Below are 23,819 nucleotides of genomic sequence, written 5' to 3'. Positions count from 1 at the left end.
GGGCGGGGGGGGGGGGGGGGGGGGGCGGGGCTGCGCACTCCGGTGGATCAAAGCAAGTTCAATATAACGCGGTTTCACCTATAACACAGTAAGATTTTTTGGCTCCCGAGGACAGCATTATATCGAGGTAGAGATGTATTCATGTAATGTTTAAGAAAAGTTTTGTAAATGAGTTCCAATAGTTCCTTGATTAAGGACCCAATCTTATGGGGTTCCACAGATTATTTAGGTTAAGCTTTCTATCTACCCAATGGGACTCAGTGCTCAGTCCAGAAGATACCATCAGAGATGTTTAGTTTTGCAGTTCTCAAACTGTGAATTTGTGTCTCCAGAGGTAACATGCTTGTTAACAGCAAAAATGTTTTAGAATAAATAAATACATAGAGGTGAGAAATAACAGGCCTCAACTCTATTGTCCCTCTGCAAATTTGTGTACACGGAGTCAATCCCCTTACCTCTCACTAAAAGTTTAAAGTTTCAAAAAGTTCAATAAATAGAAGATTATTGGGGGCGGAATAGATCTGGACAAGGAGAAGAAGTCTGGAGTTAAATGTGAGAAGTGAGGGACATATGCTTGTTTTGTTAAAATATTATATGTTTGCTGTTGAAGAAAAAAATCCAGAATACTTAATGTTGTTTTAGTTAAATAAAACAATTTAAATGTGTGTCTGGTGATGTTCTCCTCCTAATGCAGCATGGCAAGAAAATCCTCCAAATATTAATGATTAACCTGTTGAATTGGAGATAGTTCACCTCCCAATGACTTCATAAATATCTGCTTCAATTACCTTTGGTAAACGAAATAACCAAACAATCATTCATTTTCTGATATAGCTGTAAAACTCATCTGAAAAGTTTCCAAAATAAATCACTGTTTAAAAATGTATAGCGTGTACCTTCTAAAAATGAAACCTCCACCTATCTCCAAATTGTGAAGAATATGTATTAAGGTTATAACAACCAAGAATGCACTTTTATGTAGAAAACCATGATTAAATCGAGTCTCCCTGACTAGTGATTTAAATCATGATTTAAATCAAATCCACCCTGCTGCTAAAGCACCTATTCCCTGTGCTATCTAAGTTATCAGTGTTACCCTTTCTGTTCATGCTAAATGAAACCACTTTGAAAGATCTGTGATGTTTAAGACTACAATGTCATCAGTATAGGAGGATATTCAGCTATGCCTCCTTTTTCCTTCAGATTTTACAGTTGCAATGTTCTTACCAGTATCTGACAGAGATAGCCATCTGGATGAAGATGAACTGCCTGCAACTTGTGCACACACTGTTACTCAGACCCAGAAGACACAAAATTTGAATGCTAGCTGTAATTTCAGTACCACAAATTCAGACAAGCAAACCTCCTTTTCCGTCTCTTTAAAAAACAAGCTAACTAAATACAAATATATTCATTAATGCAACATTACCTTTGAGTTTTTACATGCACAAAAACTCCTACAGCAATTGCAACGCTGTATTGGGCATGTAATATAGCCCCATTTAATCCACGTTGGTCTATACCCTTAAGATTTCAATGCCATGCAAGTCAGGTTTTCAGGCCAAGCAGTATCTAGTTTCTGAACCATACCCAGGAATTATTTGTTCATAGCTGGTGTGTGTGTGAGTGTGAGTGTGAGTGTGAGTGTGAGTGTGAGAGAGAGAGAGAGAGAGAGAGGGGGGGGGCAAAAATGCCAATACCCCTCTCCCCTTAAAAAACTGTGGAATTAACAAGATTTTGCCAACCATTACTCTGATCACTCTGCTTGTATGTTATATTTCTCCCACCCCCCTCAATCTTGTCCACTTAGTTTGTAAGTTCTGCAGGACAGAACCATCTCTTCTATATATTTGCATGATGTCTAGCACAATGGAGCCCCAGTCTGGCATTTTAGAGCTGATGCACAAACAGATTTCAGGGTTCTGAGGGCACTATTAATCAAATATACTGATTTGTTTAGACTTTTTTAGAACATGCAGCAAGGTTATATGTAATGGCTAGATAAGGAAATAGAAATAATGGGACATAGTCATGTAGATATTGATAAAATAAAGATTATGGATGTCATAAAAGGATTTTAAGCATTCACAAATATAGTTTGAGCTTTTTTCTACTATATGAATGTTCCACCATGAATGTTTCAGCCACATCAGCTGATGTGCACTGATCATATAGATATATTACCCTTTAAAAGCTCTTTGCTACGTTAAGTACAAGTTCCGTTTACTTACCTCAAGAACATTTAGCTGATCCAACACATTCTACATTTATAAAGGATTTTTCTATTTTTATTATACCCAGGCGTGAATTCCTAGGTCCTTATGAATACAGATTTTATTTTTATATCTCTCTACGTCCATCTACATTGCATGTGGTTACACAAAATTTATTTCAGAAAGGGAGACATTCACAATCTTCAATTTTTCTGTTTGCTTGCACAACAAAAGGGGAAAGTTTTTAAAGTAATATCTCCTGTCAAAGTATTCTGTGAAGGCCCTTGACTCTGATATTCACTTTCACTCTATCCAAAGGAGCTCGTATTTGTTATTCTTCCAGGAAAGGCCCCTCTTTTTAACCAGGAATTCAGGCCTCAATCTCGCAACCCTTATTCATGAGGCCAGTTCTGTTGAAGTCAATGGAACTATGCATGTAGGTAAGGGCTACAGGATCAGGCCTGGGTGGAGAGATTGCAGGCTGTTATTGTATTTTATAGAAGTGATGTTGTTTATCTTGTGAGCAGCTGGTTATTAAGGGTGTTGAGCAGTTTTGTTGTATTTACTGGGAATCTTAATATTACGTCAGAGCATGCACAGCAAATGCACCTGGCTACACTTTTACAAACTGAAAGAACAGGAAAAAGAGTGTGGAGATGGAGGAGAAAGAGGAAAGAAGGAAGGAGAAAATGTAAAGGGAAGAAAGGGCAGGAGACTAAAGTGGGGAAGGAAGAGGGAGAGAAATGAGAGGGAAAAGGAGGTGAGAGGGAGGAGGAAACAATGGGGAGAATGGTGGGAAGAAGGAGAGAGAGGCAGAGAACTGACGGAGAAAAAATGCACAAAGATAGGTGAAAACAGAGAAGGATGGTAGGGAGAAAACAAATGAAAAGTGGAAAGCAAACTCTGCCAAAATATAAAAAAGGGGTGGGAAACAATAGAGAGGAGAGGGAGGAAGGAAGCTGGATATAAACCAGGGTAAGATACAGCTGCAATGCCTTCTGAAGTTAAAGTATAACTCCCCTGCCTCTGCTAAAAACAGAGGGGAACTCCTCCCCCTCTTCCTGACTTAGGGGAGCACTGCTCCCCACTCTTCCTCAGCTGGTGGGTCAAGTGCTCCCCTTCCTGCTTCAATGTCCTTTACTCACTGACTGCCAGGATGTAGCATGACATGACATGGGGAAGAAAAGGGGGTTCATTACAAATACACCACAAATGGGAACTCCTTCCCATAAAGGTTGGAAACTACTTGCATAGGGACTGATCAGAGTGATATTAAGCAGCTCCAGAGGGAGCTTCACGCATTCAGCTGGCCTGAGGCTGCAGTAGCAATGAAGATTTGCCTACGGAAAGGTCAGATGTTGCTGCTTGAGGGATGTCCCTTGTCAGGCAGAAGCTATTGCTGCTTGGGAAAGAGAAAGGAGAAGGAAGAGAAACTATGTTCTCAGTATGAATGACTGGCAAAGCCCACAATTCCCCTTGGCCAGACAGACATTTTGATTCTGTCAGGTGCAGTGACAGCACACTGGGATGAAGGCTTGTGTGTGTATAAGAACAAATCTACACACAAAGTCCCTTTTCTGAAAAGCAAAATAGATGGTATATTTTAGAATCAGAATTGAATGCTGAATATCAAATATATCCCAGTAGATAAGTTAGTAACTCAGACCATTTTATAGCACTAAAGAAACAAACATTTGTCTCAGAAACGAAACCAACAAGACCTTACCTACATTTAGACCTATTTTCTCAGAACCCTTCGCCACTAGTGCAGCTCCACCACTGTAGCAAACAATGAGAGCACCAGAGTTAATAGTCATTAGTGGCTGCTGTTGTTTTAGCCACCAGGTAACCTACCTGTTTGGAGCAGCAGTGAACAACAAGGTGGTCAAAAAGCGGTCTACACTACCCCTTCCACTATTGCAACTGAATCAGTGGTAGCAATGGCAGGAAATTTTAAGGAAATGGGTCTAGTACAGAGAGCCTAAAAGTACAGCAGTATTTTTAGTCCTCTTTAAAATACATACTGCTCATTTTAGACTAAGCTAGTTTTGTTCACACGTCTCTTCTAGCCAATAGTGGAAACATTTAATAAGAAGACTGCAGAACAGCTCGCTGCAAAATGCATCACAATACATGAGGATTTCAGGTTCCAAATGCCTTTAGAAGTGTCTATACATTTTAAGGTTCAATGGTTTATGAATATCAATTTATCAAGTTATAAAGGTGTAGATTCTCTCTCAAGGTGCCTGAATATTAGAGTATTACTTTCTCCTTCAGTGAACAGTTCAATATCCCATTGCACATCGGTCATGATCACTATTGGACAGGATCGTCATGTATATGCCAAAAATAAAAGCTGTTCAGCCCCTCAATATTTCAGTAGGTTTGGTATTGATGGAAGCTGAACTTCGCATGATTTATTATGAAGACATAAACCAAGCTATAGTACAAATTAAATTATGATTTTTTTTTTTAGGAAGCAGTTGGCAGAGGTTTTATGCTCATATCTATATCTTTCTGGTTTATTAAATATATTTGGAGTCTGTTGTACATTTGGCAATCTATTTTAAATCATTTTAGCTTATTTGTCTAAATTAGAAGCATGTAAGAAACCGTCAATAATCTGTCCAATCAGCACCATTAAATATTTTAATGTGGGTTTGTGGTAACATAGCTCATAATTGCTCATTGCTAATATGTCAAGTTCAAAGTTTTATTTAAAGCAGGTACTGTAAAAGGGTCTACTTTCATAATCTAATAGCATACCAGCAAAAAAATCAGAGTACTATTTTGGCCCTGTTTACTGCACTATATGAGCACCACTGAATAAGGGAAGTGCCACTATCCCATTTTACAGTGAATTGAGGCAAGGAGAGAGTAAGTGACTTGCCCAAGGTCTCACAGGAAATTTGTGGCAAAAGCCAGGACAGGTGACCTAAACATTGTCTAGTTCTCCTTTTACTGCCACCAGTTAAGAAACAGTAAGGCCAGGTCTACACTAAAAAAAGTCAAGTTGACTCAGCTATGTCACCCAGCCATGTCACTCCACACCCCCGAGTGACATCGTTAAATCAATGTAATCCCCAGTGTATACAGCAGTAGGTCAACAGAAGAATTGTTGGGCAGTTGGATTAACTACAGTGACAGGGAACCCCTCCTGTCACTATCTACGTGGAAGCACTGTAGCTGTGCTGCTGTAGCAGTTGAAGTGTAGAGACATAGCTTAAATTTTCAACATTGATTCATTTTTATGAAGTGCCAAAATGTACACCACAGAAACTTAATTTTAAAAACACAAACAGCTCAGAATCAGTTGTTCTTCTCTACGTTACTTGTCAAGACCTGAGCCTGAAGTTGGGCATTTCTCCTGCAAAAGAGGTCACAAACATCTTAAGCAGTATAAAGAATTCAGGTTTTTTTTAAAAAGGTGTTTGTGATACATAATTGTCACGGGTTCTTGTTGAAGATCAATTGACTTTTAAAAAGGTGATTTGCAAATTGGCTTGGCAAAAATGCATTAACTTAATTATATACTGAATGCCCCCAAAGGCAAGTCCAAATAGGGACACTGAGTATACAGCTGATTTTAAAGGGTTTTTTCCCCTTTTATATATATTGCCATTAATATTGCTTTCTGTAATTCTGAGTATATCACATTTAATTCCAATATAATTAATGGGCAATACAGAGTCAATTTAACTTAATTCACAGCTCAGAGATTTAAAGGTAGTTTACAAATATGCATGCTTCCCTCTCTCTCTCACCCCAAAAATCCCTTTCAGAATTATATTCTGAATGCCCCATTCTGAGAGAAGCAATCTGCAGGTTTGTAATTTTAAAACATCCTTTGGATAGAGAAAAACAAAGGCCACATTGCCATGGATCAGTAGCTTTGAACTCCCTCTCCTGATACATTCTGCTGATGATCTAACATCTGCCACTGAACACTGTGGATAACGTATCTTGCCATTAAGGGTTTAATTTTCAGGTCCTTCAGACTGTTTACTTAGCACACTGTTGGAAAAATCTGTACAGATTTTAAATGTTTTCAAAAATAGCATTTTTTCTAAACATTTACAAAACAGTACATTGTTCTAAAAATAGCTGTGTTACTTCTAGATACAGAATCCACTTTTCAGAGTACTTTCCAGTATAAAGCCACCAGCAGAATGTATATTGCAACATTCCTCCAAAAGGAATTGGGCAACCTAGACTTCACAAACCTGAAAAGCTAAAAACAAAGCCACATACATTCTAGATAATATATCTGCTGCTTGGCTCTCTTATTACAGTTATTTGGGGCATTCAACACAGAATTCCAAGCTGTGGAGTTCTTTTAATATGCATTTGCAGAGGGCAAAAGATACAATTAAAGGGTCTGAATCTGCAAAAACTTAGGCTATGTCTACACTAGCGAGTTTACAGCTGCACTGCTGTAAGATCTCTCGTGTAGCCGCTCTATGCCAACAGGAGAGAGGTCTCCCGTCAACGTAATTAAATCACCCCCAACAAGCAGCGGTAGCTATATCAGTGCTGTGCATTCTACCACTCATGCCAGCATAACTTGTCACTCGGGCGTGTTTTTTTCACACCCCTGAGATACAGAAGTTTTGCCAACATAAATGGTAGTGGAGACATGGCCTTACTGGTTATATTACTTACTAATGGATATAGTAGCATTGAAGCTAATGGAGCTATTCACGATAGTAAACACTATACTGGGTAGTGTCTGCAGATGAGGCCCTAGTTTTACCAAAGTTTGTTTCACCTTACTAATACTAAAAAGTAATAGGAATTCCCTGCAGCTCCTCATACAAATTCAACCCTAAAATACATTTTCCATCAATTTTAAAGGTAATCTGCAAAGGATTTTGAGAGAGTTAGGCTTGTGCCTTTTCTTGGTTTATTTTATATGAAGAAGGCCTGATAGCTTTCCCCCACCAAAAAAAGTGTTCCCCAACTTATCTTTTAATTTAAAAACAAAGGATTTAAGACTTGTCTTTTTTATTTTTTAATGTTGCTGAAGGATCTTTTGAAGGTCTCAGAACATGGACATTATGAGCTCTCAACTTAACTGAAGGGGCAAGATATAAAGTTGCTAACAAACATTCTTTGTTCAAAATGTTAATTCAACATTCTAGTTTAATAGGTGTTAAACCCCAAAGTGTTGTTAAAAGGTATCCTTTCGCAACTGGCCTAATCTACACTTACAAATGTACAGTGTAAAATAGGTTGTAATTATGCTGGTTTGGGGGTGTGAATTTTTTGCTGACAGTTACACTGGGATAAAGGTACCTTATGTTGGTATAGTTTATTTCAGTTCCTGAACTGGAATAAACCATACCAGTATAAGCTTTTTAATATCTGTATAACTGCAGCCACACATGGGGTTGGAGGGAGGGGAGTTGTTGACACTAACTCTACTGGTAGGTACTAAAGCCCTAAGTCTTTGGGCTCCTTGATTTGTGAAGTCATAATTCACCAATTTATGTAGGTACCATAAAGTCTTCCAGGGAATACAAGACCTAAATTTCTAATGTGGGGGAGGGGAGGGGGGAGAAGATAGAAACAGCCTCCATCACTTTTCTGAGGTGGGGTAGAGGAATTGGTAAGGAAGGGAACTTTTAGACCATTTTTCTTCGCAGGTCACCTTTAACAGCCAATTGTGATAATAATGTCAGTATCACATTATGAATGAATGTATCCAGTGTATTATCCATGACTGAACTGTATTGTCTAATTAAAGCCTGTTTGTACACTCTCCAAGCAGAGATTACATTCAATAAATATTGGTAATTAAAAAAGTCTTTACCTGTGTCAGAAGTACATCATGGTTGTTGAAGAACCACATTCCAAAAAGGATAAGCAGACACATGGGTGAGAAAAGGGAGAAAGGAGGGGAGGGGAAAAAAGTAAAAACAAATTATAACTACAATATCTAAGATGCACAACAGCATATACAAGTTTAACATTCAGTCCAATTCCAAACTTAATTATACATTAATTGAAAACAGGTTGCACATTTTATATCTAGGAATAAAGAGATACAGTGTAGGATGACCAGACATCCCGATATCCACCGGCAGCACTGCGGTTTTTTTCTTTTTTTTTGGCTCAGCCGGGGCAGGACTCGGCTTTTTTTTTTTTTTGCTCTGCCGGCGGGCACCCCTTCCTCCCCCACCCCCCCACATGTCCCGATATTTTCTTCCCCTCATCTGGTCACCCTAATACAGTGACACTGATATACTAATATACAACTGCTTTTTTATGAACAAAATAAATCATGCATTTTTCACTAATTAAATTTCAACATAAATGCTCTATAATCAGCTAAGGATGACCCTCAGATATGCAAATACATTAGGTCAATTTAGAAAACACATCTGCTGAGAATCTTATTTGAAAAAACATGTATGTTGAATACTAAATCACAAAGCAAATGCTCCAACAAAATCCACTCATTCCAAACTAAACCAGTGCTACATCTGACCTGAGTACTTTATAACGGGTGTTCCTGAGTTTTTCATAATGAGGGCCATTCCTTAACAGAGAAAGTCTTAGGAAAACTACCTCTTGTCTGTGATCAAGTAATAGCCTTGTGATACATATCGATTACATGGAAAAAAGTGTTTAGAAAGGAGAAAAGAACCAAACACTGCATATGATTTCCAGCCACTTGCCTTCTCCTTGTATATGATGCCCAGATATCCAGTCCTCTTCTTTTCCTGCTTCTCTGAACATTGCTGCTCTGTTGGCTGGCAGCACCAGTCTCACTAACAACACTATTTCCTCTACTCCTCTTATGTTGCAATAGCCTCTAAGTAGAGACAGATAAGCTGGGATCTCCTACTTTCCAGCTCCTTTCAGAGTATCCTAGGCTCTTCTTCACAATAAAGAACGTGAGCACTTGTCACAGTATTTGGACACAAGGAGGAGAGCCAGCCTTATGTGGTCAACCAGGTCTTCATGCACTACCAAAGAGCGTTACAGGGACTATCAGTGGACCACATACCATACTGCTGGTTAATAGAGAATGCGGAGTTAAAAGAACTGCATATTGATGCTCAAGACAAACTGATCTTTTGAATTTCAAGCATATTTCAATTTACAAAATCATCTACACAAGTTCCAGGCTCTCACACAAACCAAACTTAAAAAACAAAAACAAATTGACCAAATTCAAAAGTTCTAATCCCCTGGCACCAACCCGCCCCCTCACTCTGCCACAAAAAAAAAAAAAAACCCACCCAAAAACCCTGAAACCTAAATCAACTTCCTATTCTTAACCCATCCACTTCCATTCACATCAGTCCTTTGTAAAAAAGCCAGAATGGGAATATATTGTCAAGTGGCTCTGAAACCTGTTCTAAAAGAAAAAGCTGCATGAAGTAGGGAATTTTAACTGCTCTAGACAGAAGCCAAAGACATATTTATGTTTAACTTTTGGAGATGCATCTTGCATCTGGGTCCAGGATATTGTGGACAAAGAAAAATATATTAACAGGTTGAAGTTTCTTCATAAAGCTTGGTAGAACATCTCAGGGTTAAGATTAACTTTTGTATGGCATGCTGAAATTCAGTTAAACCTGGTCAAACATTCTCCATCAAAATGAGTGTGATAGGAAACATCTTTTCAAAAAATCAGAAGGGATCAAAAAAGTACAGGAGATTTGTTGAAAAATAATGGTTTTTCAATTAAACCCTGAAAAATGAGAAAAAAAAATCAGTGAAATAAACTGTTTATTTAATTTTTTAATGGGGGTAGTGGGAGGGGAATCATTTCCTCACCAGCTCTAATTATTGTCTTCACTGTAGTCAGCAACCTTGCACATATAGATGCAAACAGCTATCAACATTAAGGATTGAGAAGTCAAGCCCACAAGAGTCACAAAATTCCAAAAGTTAAAATCTCTCCCACAACATTAAAACTGTTTCACATTGCATATCCTGTATATTTGTATCCTGCATACTATACGGATTACTATGGCTTGCATTAGACAAGTAAAGCAGGAGAAGGTATACAAGTGCACCATACCTAGCCCCTGCTCAAATCTATTTGCCTTAGAGGGCTATTATAGGACTTCTACAATTGTGTAACCTTCTCATTTTCGGATTTTTTTCAGGAAAGTGTTCATAGAGAGAATTAAGGAAGGGTGTATAGGACCCCTCCCATGCCTGCACCCTCCAAAAAACTGGAGAAGTGTACTTTGTCATCACTCTAGTCTTCCTTTGCTCAGCATATAAATCCTTGTTCAGAGACAGAGAAAACAGTTATATGTCCCAAGCATTTCCCAACTCGTGAAAGATTTGACTCACCACTCACTGATCCTAACACCATTTGTTTATTACTCATTGACTCAGCCTATCTATAACTGGACTTTCCTTCCCGTTAAGAGGCCATACGAATGCCTTGTTATCTTCTATGTTGTCTTGGGCTCTTAATAGGGGAAGGAAGGCTTTTTGCCTAAGCTGTCTCTAGAAAGAATCCTATGTAGGCCAACTACTTCCAAATGAAGAACCTGGGATTTGGGTACACCAATAAATTAACAGTGCTTCCAGAACCTTGGGAGCAACACACAAGTCTGCTAATAAGTCAAGTGTTTCAAATCTACTTTTTCACCCTGGAGGTAGACGCCTTCTTAGATTTAAGCAGGAAATCTACTGGTTCCCGAGAGTGAATACAGCATTGAGCGTTTATAATTTTAGATTCTACGCCAACAATTTCAGCCTTTAGAGACTGGATAATTTAGAGGGCCTGGCAGAGGAGACTGTGTCCAAGTTATGAAGGTACTAACTTATAAACAAACACTACTGCTAGTTGTGGGAAGCAAGACCTTCAGAGTCAAACAGGTATGATCAAAATGGTGACATTTTCATCCTGGATTCTTCTGGTTATCATCAGTAAGTGTGGAAAAGGGAGATATTTATACTCTCCTTCTTTCTACTCCACTCATACTGCCTCTTGCCAACCATCTCCCTCTCACTTTGTTCAAAACCCTTTCCTTCTAACTGTACCACCTCCTCACTCTCTACCCAGCATCTGGTCAACTTTTTAAACGCAAAATTGATGGGATCCACCCTTTACACTATCCTCCTGTTCCTTTTTCACGATGTCAAATCAGCTAGCTAATGATTAGCCTGTGTGACAGTCAGACTGATTTTAAAAATATTTGCCATGATTCAGAACCATCGCCTTGCACATGCAACTTACCTAGGTAACAGAGTGAGGTTATTACTGCTCCTCATTTCCAGCCCACTTGCCTCTTATAGTTACTCACATTTTATTTCAAATTAGACTAGCTTCTTTGGGGAAGGGACTGTCTTTCCAAGCATTCAAACAGACTAAGAACAACATGACCCTGATCATGATTGCGGCAGTTGGACACCACTGCAGAATAAAATAACTGTCCTCTTTTAAATCCCGTATTCTATTCTTAAGACTCCATCCGTCTACCTTAAAATCTCTATTTCTGAACTTGGCCTTCATCCCCTCACCCCTCAATCTACCTTCTGCCTCCCTCTTCTTCCCCTTCCTGTCTCTTATCAATATCCTCTTGGGCTCCTTCCCCCTCTGTATAAGTGTGTTACTAGCATTACTTAACGCTCCTCACCTGCTCCCCATACCATTCAAATCACACCTTTGTTGAAGCTGGATACAAGCTAAAACAAGTGGGTGGGCACAGAGACTGAAATAGCCATTCAACAAAGGGCTGCTTACTGGAAGACAAGGTTGAAATGGGAAAAGTTACATTGCTGGTTCCAGTAATGTACACGTTCTGCAGACAGAAAACTCTGGCAATCCAGGTGGTTAATCTGGCACCTTTCAGATTTTTTTAAGGGGGACAAGTTAACAAAACTGTACGTGTTAGCAATTATGAAATTATGTTAGCATACAGGCAATTATGAAAAATATACTTTTAGCACTGAGTTTTCACGCATAGTCAGCACCCATTTAGGCAACTAGATAAATGCTCACTGGCTTCCACTGATCTCAAAAGGAGTTGCGGGATGCTCAGATCTTTAGACAATTAAAGAAGTGGCTAGGTTTTCAAATGGGAATGATTTTGAAAATCTGGCCGTAAAAGTAATTTATGTTTCACCATTTTTTGACTTTTAATATTCCATTCATCTTGGGCAAACTGGTTAGTATCTAGACAGTTTCACTTTGGTTCTCACACAATGCTGTTGTGTTCACAGTGCAGCAGGGGAATATGTTTTTAAAACCTTTTTATTGGAATTTAAAAGGTATTCCATAAAAACCACTTTTATTCTATTGTGTGTGTTTTTAAAGCAATTAGCTAATGAGTTGTAACATGTGTTTGTACCCAAAACCGCCTTCATGCACCAGTTACATTCCTTTTTATAATATACTTTTTATATTGTGTAACAGTTCAGTTGCCAATAAAATATTCACATCTGTTTATAACACAAAACATTCATGCATGCAAATTATCCATATGTTGAAGAAATGAACACGTCTCTAAGGATCCAAAAATGAAAATCTTTGCAATTTTTATTCCTCCACTTCTGCATTAATTTGACTTTATAACAAGGTAAAACTGCCACTGCTATCAGGGAAGCACACACAGTAATAGGGAAGGTAAAACAGCAATGCAGTATTTTAAGACCAATTACTGTCAGGCTGTGTGGATATGTTTGAAAAAGTGAAGAGACTGAGGGGTAACACACATTTTAAAAAGCTCCCTTTAGAGCATAATGGAAAAAAAAGTGACTCAGAAGCTGCCACACGGCTGCACGTGAGGATTATGTAACACCTGGATAATCAGCCAATCAGATTCCCAGGCAGGCTGAACCCTTCTAAAGATCTACAATTCTGTTTCTAAAAAATGCTTCTTACTCTGGAATTGACTTTTAAGATTACACTGAGGTAGAAGCCTCTTTATTTAAATTAACTGAAGCCATGGCTCTCACTATGTATATTTCAGTGCACTATTGTTAATGGCATCACAAGGTTACCTCTGTTTGTGTTATGGTGCGTCCCATTCACAGTAAGTTCAGAATAGCATTACTCAGCTTTACTTAATAATATTATTGCCTAAAGCAGACCTGCTCACAATATGCACTGGTACGGATAGAATCATTTACCCACTCTTCCTCCGGACAGCATAGTATTTTGGAAGGTAGCTTCAATATGTTAATATTCCATTGCAACAGCAATTAAGGCAACACTATATTCATTAGAAGTACAACTAACCTCTCAGGAGCAGAAATGTATTAACTGTTTAGTTCTAATATACCACATTAAAAATTAATCAGCGATGGAGAATCATCCAAGTTTAGTTTACCATGGGGTGTTTGGATGATTCTCCATCGCTGATTAATTTTTAAATGAAGATAGGATGTTTTCCTAAAAGATCTGCTCTAGGAATTATTTTGGGGAAGTTCTATGGCCCGTGTTACACAGCAGGTAAGACTTGACAATCACAATTGTCTATTCTGTCCTTGGAATCTGTGTATCTATTAATATCTAATAAACCAAATTTATTTTTAATGTGTCCTTAAAGAGTTGCTGATGTTTTCTGGAGTATTTGTTTCCTCTAAGCAGAAGCCTTGTCAGACAAGGTAACACCCCATGGTAAATTGTTCCAATGGTTAATTACACTCACTGTTAAAATTGTACGCCTTATTTCCAGTCTGTAATGGTAATACTTGCCTATAAATAAGCCATAAAGATTTAGTACCCCAAACATATTAGCGCCTGCAAAGGATTCAGTATTCAGTTATATCAATACCATAATACAATCCTGCCCCCTTGTGGTGCACTGGCAAAAAGACAATATGCTGTGATACCTTCCTGTCTAAATATACTTATAAGAATTTCTCTTCTGGATATTTAGGACCGCATTCCTCATTCATATACTGGCCATTTTATTTCCATATCCAATAGTCCAAGATGTTAAACTCCAGTATGTACAGTAGTTATAGACGCTACTGTTTAGAAAAAAATCATCTTCCACTTCCAAGCTCATTTACAATTTCATCTAGTTCAGCCAAATGTGAGAAGAACATTGTATTTACAATCTAGTACTCCCCTCGCCTGTGAGAACCCAGACCAGGGGTAGGCAAACTATGACACGCATGCCGAAGGCGGCACGCGAGCTGATTTTCAGTGGCACTCACATTGCCCGGGTCCTGGCCACAGGTCCGGGGGGCTCTGCATTTTAATTTAATTTTAAATGAAGCTTCTTAAACATTTTAAAAACCTTATTTACTTTACATACAACAGCTTAGTTATATATTATAGACTTATAGAAAGAGACCCTCTAAAAACGTTAAAATATATTACTGGCACGAGAAACCTTAAATTAGAGAGTGAATAAATGAAGACTCGGCACACCACTTCTGAAAGGTTGCTGACCCCTGACCCAGACAATAACTTACATGTGTTAGGGTATGTCTACACTACAGGATTAATCCGAATTTAGATAATTCGAATTTGGGAAACAGGTTGTATAAATTCGATTGTGCGCGGCCACACTAAGCACCTTAATTCGGTTTTAAACCACATTAATTCGGTGGTGTGCGGCCACACTACCCCATTAACTTAAATACAGTAATTCGGTGGTGTGCGTCCACACTAACCCTAATTCGAATTAACAAAATCGATTTAGGCTCTACTCCGTTCGTCGAGGTGGAGTACAGAAATCGATTTAAAGGGCCCTTTAATTCGAATTAACTGGCTCTGTAGTGTGGACGGGTGAAGGGTTAATTCGGATTAAGGCAGCTAAATCCGAATTAAAGTCCTAGTGTAGACCAGGCCTTACACTAAACTGTTCTTACCTTTATTGGGTTAAACCCAGTTGCAAACATTTCACTGGCCACTAGGTAGCACTACTTGATAAGTTTAAACAGAGACAAGCCATGGAAAACAACTGCATTATTGGCAAAAAGAACAGGAGTAATTGTGGCACTTTAGAGACTAACAAAAGTGCCACAAGTAATCCTGTTCTTTTTGCGGATACAGACTAACACGGCTGCTACTCTGAAAACTGCATTATTACAATTCAGTTTAGGTTTGAGTCTTTAAAAACATTTCTTAACCCTCAAAATTATCATTGCATTCTAACAATGTATAACTGGAACTTCTCTCTAATCCCAAACTTCACACAGTCCCCCTCTGCTCCTTCAAATACTTCTTTTTCCCATTGTCTCTTCAACCACCACCTATTGTCTCAATTAATTTCTTCTACATTAAAAATAAAGAACCATATAAAAAAAAGTACCATCATATGCAAGCAAACAACATAAAATTAAGGCAACCTCTTCCGCTTGCCTGATGTCATCTCTTCAGCATACTGTTGTGTCGGATTATGAACTCCTTGCAAAATGTGTTGTACCTTCACTCTTAGGGGCCAATAATGCCTGGCCCTTATGCAGGTAAGCAGAAAAGGGAAGGTCACAAAATAAACCTCTTCTCCCCTTCGCAAGTCCCACATAAGGGCCATGCAGATTCACGAAATCATTTGGCCAGCCACTTGCATGCTTGCAAATGCAATTAGTAAAAAAAATACATTCTTGCAATAAAAAGTGTTGCCAGGTCCCCTTGAAACACAATTGATGGCACTCTGGAGGAAAAACTGCAACTCACTGGTCCTTTTGACGTGTCTGTTACCAGCAAGGCAGTCTTGATTGTCTACAAGGCCTCCAGCATTGAACCATGCATTTCCTTCCCCCTACTCTTCCCTCACCGTATTTATTCCAAATTGCAGAGTAAACCAAACAAAAAAACTCCCCAAAGTAGTATCGCCCCAACCAAAAACTCTAAGAACAACAAGAGGATAAAAGTGGGTTGTACAGAGAAAGCACAAACAGTCAGTAGTCTCTCTTCAATAATCAGTTTGAGATAGGTGGTGACTCCCAGTCAGGATGCAATAATGTTCCCATAAAAAGGAGATTATCTTTGGAGAATAGTTAGCAATATATCCCTGTGTATTAGCTCTGAAAAAAACCTGGTTTTGAGCCAGAATTGTCTTGTTCTCTCTCCCCAAATAAACAACATATGAAACCTGTGTATGCACAGTACAGATCTGATTAAATTCCCACCCTTGGGATAAGCAGAAGCAGCAATTACTGCTTTACTTGCCCAAAGTCTGCTTTGAGAATCTGCTTTTGTTTTTGAATGGAGGCAGAAAGACAGTGATGTGTAACAGACTCAGAACACATGACTTCTTTCTGAATAGAATTAATCTCTCAAACTCATCATCAAATAAGAGAGAGCATCAATTAACAGGATAAGTCAAACTCTAAACAACTAAATCAAGTTAAAACAAAAAGCAAGGTACCAAAAGGCAATTGGAGTAACTTATTGGAATAAGAGGAAAGTGTCAACAATCACTGAAAAAAGAATCCACATGTAAGCTTGACAGGTGTATCTCAGCACAATAAAAGATTGCATTTTCCCTTCAAAATAGTTAAATGGCAAAAGGACTATGTATCAAAATCATTTTCCTCTCCATCCGAAAGCCAATCTCACTTTGCTTATTTCCATGTACTGAGTAGGCTCTCACATTAATTGGATTACCAGTTTCCTACCAGTACATTTGAGACGAATCACCTACAATGGTTGATTAAGTTTACCTTTTCCAAGATTCAATCCCCAGGAGGCCATTAACTCATTCTAGAGCAAACATGATCATACATATCCATGATTTTGCAGTTTCCTCTAATAAGTGTTTACTGGTTGACTAGATCTTCCTATCCTTTTCTGTCAGGTCTCACAAGGCACCACAAATAGTAAGTATGAACCTTTAACCTGCTGGTCTATTTAAAACAACAGGATCTCTCTCCTACTGAATTATCCCAATGAGTAATTACAATTATCTTTAAATAAGTTATTAAGGGAGTCAAATGCTTTGGATTTGAATCCCAAACAATGGCTGCTTGCATGACTAGGAATGCTTCAATATAGAGGGATGGAATGATTCACTGGAGAGTATGGGTACAAAACTGATTGACAGTGCAGTGTGTCTAAAGAGCCATATTTTGTTAAATGGAAGTTTAATACATTTAGTAGTTTATAATTATAACTATCTCTATACAAGTCATTCAGTTAGTATTTAAAAACCAGTTTTCATTATTTTTATTTTGTTTCTAAAATTTCCAATATTTGTGAAGAAATTACATTAGAAGTATGAAAATATAATAGCTTTCGCTAATGTTTTAAAAAAAGTTTTCACTTTTCCTGTTGGTCAGTTTTTCTTCCCCTTCTCACATGGCAAACACTGACTGTTTTCCCTGCCCTACTCAGCAGGTCCCCGTCCTCCCCACTAAGCACCAGTCAACTTGGCAAAGAATTATTCCTTGCTTGCCAAAAGCATCACTAATATAAAAGTGGTGCCAGCATACTTTTGTTAGTAAATTTGTGCTCCTTCTGAAAAGGCAGAACAAACATATTGCCAGGTCAAGCATTAATGGAAACTACTATTTTGCTCAGCCTAGCAGTATGGAAGTTTACAAGACAAGAACCAGTTACACCACAAATAAGCGGTAAAAAGGAAGGCTGCTCACCTCTAACTTAATTTCTCCAACTACATTGCCTCTGCAGACTCAATATCCTTGGAAGACCACAACTCACAAATCCCCAAGGAGTGGGGACACAGCAGAAGCAATCTCAGAAGGAGAATTAGCACTTCAGAGATGCCTGCTGGAAAAACTATGAACTTAGTCCTGGAACGTGACATCTTGATGAAAACTGATGTCATCTGTGACATTAGGGACTCAATGGGCAAGACAGTAAACCATTCTACAAATCTTATTTAATAATGGTTTAACCATCATAAAATGTAAAACTAGAGTTTGAATCTTTTGTAATTCCCATCTAGAGATTTTTTTTTTCTATTAGCGTATTTAATACAGCACATTTGCTGAGAGTTTCCTGATCTGTATGGTTTTACAAATCAAAAAAAACCTGTATTTGATTACTTCAGCAAGTGGCCTTAACTTCCCTGGTTACTTCCACAAGAGTAGTCAAGTGCTTGTTAATTTCTAGTCATTTAGAAAATCCAAGGGAACTAGTCTGATAATGAACCTCGATTAGAGGATGTGGAATTGTAAGCGCTTCTGAAGGGAAGCAATATTAAAGCACAGATGTTTTTCTATCATTTTCAGGTTAATAGGGAAATAAAACAGGTCAACCAAGGTTTGAAAGACTGCCTGACTAGATTAGAAGCCTTTGAAATAATGTACAACATGGCTACCAAGCAGTCAGGTGCACAATCATCCGCATCTCCAATGGAACGGTTGCATGGAAAGAGTAGGTAGAGGAAGAGAGATTGATGTTCACAAAAAGCTAGATACGATAAAGAATGTACAACACAGATCAGTAGAAAGTCTACATGCCACAATTTTAAACCAGCTGGATAGGAGTACACAGATAAATGATGTAATGTTTATTTGAAATCTGCAGTCCAGATTTATAAAGAAGGGAAAAATCTTTGTTTAGTGACTCATTGCAAACTATGGAACAGCTAGTATATCCTTATGCGTTACTATACTAATGTGACTGTTTGGAATACAACCATGGTTGTTTGTTAGATCATCCTGGAATACAAAAGCATATTCATCTTCCACACATACATTATATAAACGCTTCTATCAACATCAGGCATTAGCAATTGCATGGTACAGCCTTAAACTGCAATCTCTATGTGACCAGTTTTGAAAAGTTTGTAGAGTCCCTTCCAACTTAAATGATCCCAATAAAATAGCACTTGGATCTACAGATGGTTCATCAAAGTAAAACTTATACAGACACAAAAGTCAGAGCTATTTCATCATCAAATAGAATGTATTATAATTATTGTCCAAAAAAACACACTCTAAACTACAACTATTACTACTAAAGACCAGGATATCAGTTCATGGCAGTAACATCCAAACACTGTATTTCTCCAAATAACGTTTGAAACTTTTTGAATTAGTTCAAAGTTTATAAAGCTTTAAGAAAGAAGAAAATCAAACAAGAAACTCAGGAAGGAAAAAATATCATTTATTATAATTTCTCACCAATATCCTGTCTGCAGTACAAAACTGACCATGTAGATGGGGCTTTGTTTCGTGGTTGTCCCAGCCAGTTACAACACAGTTCCATCTTGCCGTATAAATTGAACTAAATCCCATCCCCAAATCACTCTAAAGACAGCCTTCTCTGAATATTGTTCTAGGCTGTAGCATGATTTGAGGATACAACTACAACATAATTCAATCCCGTCTATACTATATGTTTAAACAATGGTTGGAGACAACTGCATTTTCACTGGACCTGCTGTAACTGGATTTTATAGTGTTGACAAGATATGAAAACATTTGCTCAAACTGGAAGAATCTCATCTACTTTACAGGGGAACTAAGTGATTCAGAATATTCTTTAAACATTCCTAGAACACTGCAAATACGTTTTCAATATTGTTCTCCTGATCCTTGAAGGCCAAACCTAGTCACCCTATAAACCATTTAAAAAAAATTAATGTTCTGTACTAAGTTTGTGTAACAGATGGCTTTAGATATTAACAAGAATATTGTTCAAATTCAAATTAGGACCAAAATGTTCCAAGCAAAAATTTGCTTGTGTTTTTTCCTATAAACAGAAAAATGTATATCTAGAGGTTCTCCATCTTGGTGTTCTGACCATTACATTTTTAATATAGTTTAGTGTCTCAAACTCAAGACTGTTTCTTTGAAATTACTGGATGACATTTCATTCAAAATGCTCAGTTTATGGCTACTTAAAAACAGTTAGTAACAAAATTCATTATAGAGGGATATATTTAAAGGAAAAATTAAGTTTAAAGAATGAATGAGTAAACAAATCAAACAGAGAAGAATTAACATCTAGAAAAATATCCAGGGGGAGAAATGACCTGAACATCAGAGGAGGAAACCTAATAGAATATTACACAATCTTTAAAAGAAGGGCATAAATTATTCAGTCTAAGATGGTCTGCAAATCAGCAATAATGTCCTGAAATTAAGGAAGGAAATGTTTATTGCAGGTTGTTAGGAAGTATTTATAATAGAACCAACTGGGCAGAGAATATGAATATTAAGTTCAGCAGAGGTATCCCACTGTTGAAATGCCAGAACAAGTTACTGGGAATGATTCAGACTGGATTACCCAAAGGGACTTTTCTAGTCTATTATTTATGGGCCACACTGCAGTTATTTATCATGAACCTGCTACAAAGTTTGTTAACTGTAGTATGCAGACCAAGAGAACAGTTATTCTCCATAATCTTTCGTTAATATTGTTTTTCAGATTTTGAACCATCAGAATTTTGATTAAGTAGAGGTCACATATGAATGCAAAAAATACCATATTTTTGCAGCCCTTACTCATAGGAATTGTCAAAAGAGATCAGACCAAGGTCCATCTAGTCCACCAGTACCACGCCTCTGACAGTGGCCAAAAGCAGATGTTTCGTAGGAAGATGCAAGAACTCCGCACTAGGCAGATGTGGGACAATAGGTTAGTAACTGGGTTAAGCCCTGAAGAATGAAGTTTAATATCCCTGTCAACATTTTTGTGGTCATTAACAGCAACTCTGGATATTTTTGATAGCAACATAAATATCCAACCTCTCTTTGAATTTTGTAAATTCTTGGCCTCAACAACTTCCTTTGGCAACAAGTGCCATAGTGTAATAATCACACTGTGTGAAAATGTTTCCTCTTATCAGCTTTGAATTTGCCATTTTTTAAATTGTTTTGAATAGTTCCTTGTTCTTATGCCACGAGACAGGAAGAACAGAAGTTCCTGATTTGCCTTTTAAGTTATGGAAACAAAAAAATTGTGATATTTTAATCTTTTTCTAATGCCAAAGAATTGTACTCAACACTGAACTCTGATACCTAGGGCCCAACACAAATATAAAATTTATATCTGCATCCTATCTGTGATCTGCAAACATGGTCCACAGGTATAAAGTGGATATCCGCAGATTTGCAGACACCTACTGGATAGTAGGATTGGGGCACATTAGAATGTTTATGATAAACAGATGCTTGCTAAAATTATGAACAACCCAAAGATAAGGAGTCATCTGAAAATGGCAGCTATAAACTCAGATTCTAAACCACCACACACATTCTGCTCATGGTCAAACAATTGTTCTCAACATTTTTTGTATCTGGGCCCCAAAAGCACATATAGGCATCCCAAACAATTCTCACAATCCTGGCTGCCACAGAGTCCTGGGAGATGGGGTTACAGCAAAGAACCTTGGTTGTTCTGACACAAAAGAAACCAAGTGAAAGAAGCTGGTTGGGGTGTGGGGGGAGGGTGTCTGGACATGAGGCTTCTGCACCACCAACAAAAATAAGAAGAATCTTACTATTGTTAAAACTAGAAGAGAAGACTCAATCTTGGTGTGGCAAAGGGAAGTTTCATATATTTATTCCTTTGAATCTTATACCATTTAAGAGAAGCTTTACTTGAATCCATTCTTCTCAGGTAATAGCCATTCAGAATCAACTTTTCCCCCCAAAAGATTGATGAGCTACATAAAGAGCTTTCCCATTATGTTTGTCCATCTTAAGGACAAGTCTGTTTCATAATTTTAATTTCTTCCATTGTCCCTGATGGCACCTATACGTCTTTCTAAATCATTAGTTAAGCGTTATACAGTATGCAATCATCATTAAAATCACTCACCAATCACTCATCTATCTCAATCAAAATATCAGTTTCATAAGTTTAGCAGCATTTCATTCTCTCTTGTATACTGTCTGTAACATGTATTAATTCTTTAACTACCTAAATCAGGCCTGCACAACTCGTAAAGCGGCGAGGGCCATATTACTCCAAAGAAAACAGCTGAGGGCCGAACCCCCCCCGGCCCTGCCGAACCCCCTCCCCGTGCCGCCCGAAACCCCCCCCCCCCCCCCCCCCCCCCCCCCTAAGCCAACCCCCCCCCCAGCGCCGCCCCCCCCACGGAAACAACCCCCCCCCCAGTGCCGCCTGCCCAGTGGGAAAAAAAACCCTCCTTCCCCAGCGCCGCCCTGCTGAAACAGCAGTATTGAACCTTGGTAATATGATATAGCTGGCCCCTAAGGTAGTATAATTAAGGTAAAAGAAAAATGTCTTTTTGCTAGAAGTAGAATAAGATCTTCCCCCCACTTTGTAATCAATTGCCCTGTTGAATGAATGAGGTGTGAATGAGGAAGGTGTGGAAGGCAGCACCTCAAGACAGCTGCAACCCTTGGAGGGGGGATGGGAGCCAGACCAGATCAGTAGAACAGGTCAGCCACCTACTCGCCGCTCGCCTACTCAACCCTCGCCACTGCCCGCTTGCTCGCCTCCTGAGCCTCCCCCAATCCCCCCGGCTCGCCTACTCACTCCCCGCCACTGCCCGCCCGCTCGCCTCCTCAGCCCCACACTGCCCCGGCTCACCTACTCAGCCCCCCTCCCCTGCCGCCGGCTCACCTGCCCCCCGCGCCACTGCCTGCCCGCTCACCTCCTCAGCCCCCCCCTCCCCTGCCACCGGCTCACCTGCCCCCCACGCCACTGCCTGCCCGCTCGCCTCCTCAGCCGCCTCCTCCCCCGCCGCCAGCTCACCTGCCCCCCTGCCACTGCCCGCCCGCTCGCCTCCTCAGCCCCCCGGCTCGCCTACTCACCCCCCGCCACTACCCGCCCACTCACCTCCTCAGTCCCGCCCCTGCTGCCTCACCTGCCCCCCCGCCATTGTCTGCCCACTTGCCTCCTCAGCCCCCCACCGCTCCAGCTTGCCTACTCACCCCCCGCCTCCTCAGCCCCCCTCCCTCACCCGCCGCTTGCCTACTCACCCCCCGCGGGCCGCACAGTGAGCCCACCTACTCACCCCCTGCGGGCCGCACAGTGAGCCCACGGGGGCCGCATGCGGCCCCCGGGCCGCATGTTGTGCAGGCCTGACCTAAATCATCTGGATATTAGAAAATATCCACCCATCATCTTTATTAAAAATATAAATTGAAAACTTTACAGAAGATCCTAGATAAAAATTGTAACAAGCAATGCACTCACAGTTTACTGTCCTAGTTTCAACAATAGAGAGGAAAATCCCTCTGGGGCAAGATACTTAAGTGCACAAATTTTGGAGGAATGGGTTTAAACATTTATAATTGTCACATTAGAATCTTATTCTACTTTTACAAACAAGGCTTTAACTAATATTTTAGTTAGTTTTGGCTTAAAACAGTTCGAAGAAGCATCGTGATTTGACCCGACTCTGACATGGATGTGGTTGCCCACCACTGCTCTAGGTGCTACCATGAAAAAAATACTTAACGATGAGAATTCTATAAGTCATATCTATAATAAGATCAATCTATAACCAAAACACAGAAAACAAACAGAATTGATTACTTAAGAAGGAACCACTTAAGCTTAATTTATCCATTTTGTTATTTGGGAACCTAATGCTAAAAAAAGGTGCATGCTCACTTACAGTCCACTTACAGAAGGTAAAGCCCAAATGTAATTTAAAAGTGTAAGTCTTCTCTATAGTACAAAAGTTCATCAGATTAATTAAATTAAAAACTTGATTTAGTTAAACTACTGCAAATGCCTAATATAGACATACTTAGATTGATTAAATCATTGCTTATATTAAT

At 39.0% G+C, this 23,819-nt stretch overlaps 1 protein-coding gene across 7 annotated transcripts in view; it reads right to left on the bottom strand.

Moving 5' to 3' along the window:
* LOC113407045 (TSC22 domain family protein 1) overlaps positions 1 to 23,819 on the bottom strand; it is a 132,487-nt gene that overhangs the window by 35,209 nt on the left and 73,459 nt on the right. Inside the window, exon 1 of one of the 7 annotated variants that reach the window (XM_026654409.2) lies at positions 8,026 to 8,316. The exons of the other annotated variants lie outside the window; for them this stretch is intronic. The gene's annotated coding sequence lies outside the window, so the exon portion shown is untranslated. Of the gene's footprint in view, positions 1 to 8,025; positions 8,317 to 23,819 lie in introns of those variants that run through there. 7 annotated transcript variants of the gene reach the window in all.

Source organism: Terrapene carolina, unplaced genomic scaffold (assembly GCF_002925995.2).
Source record: "Terrapene carolina triunguis isolate 2854851 unplaced genomic scaffold, T_m_triunguis-2.0 Scaffold18, whole genome shotgun sequence".
NCBI lineage: Eukaryota > Metazoa > Chordata > Testudines > Emydidae > Terrapene > Terrapene triunguis.
The sequence above is the reverse complement of the archived record's forward strand: the minus strand, read 5'-3'. Positions and strand labels throughout refer to the sequence as shown.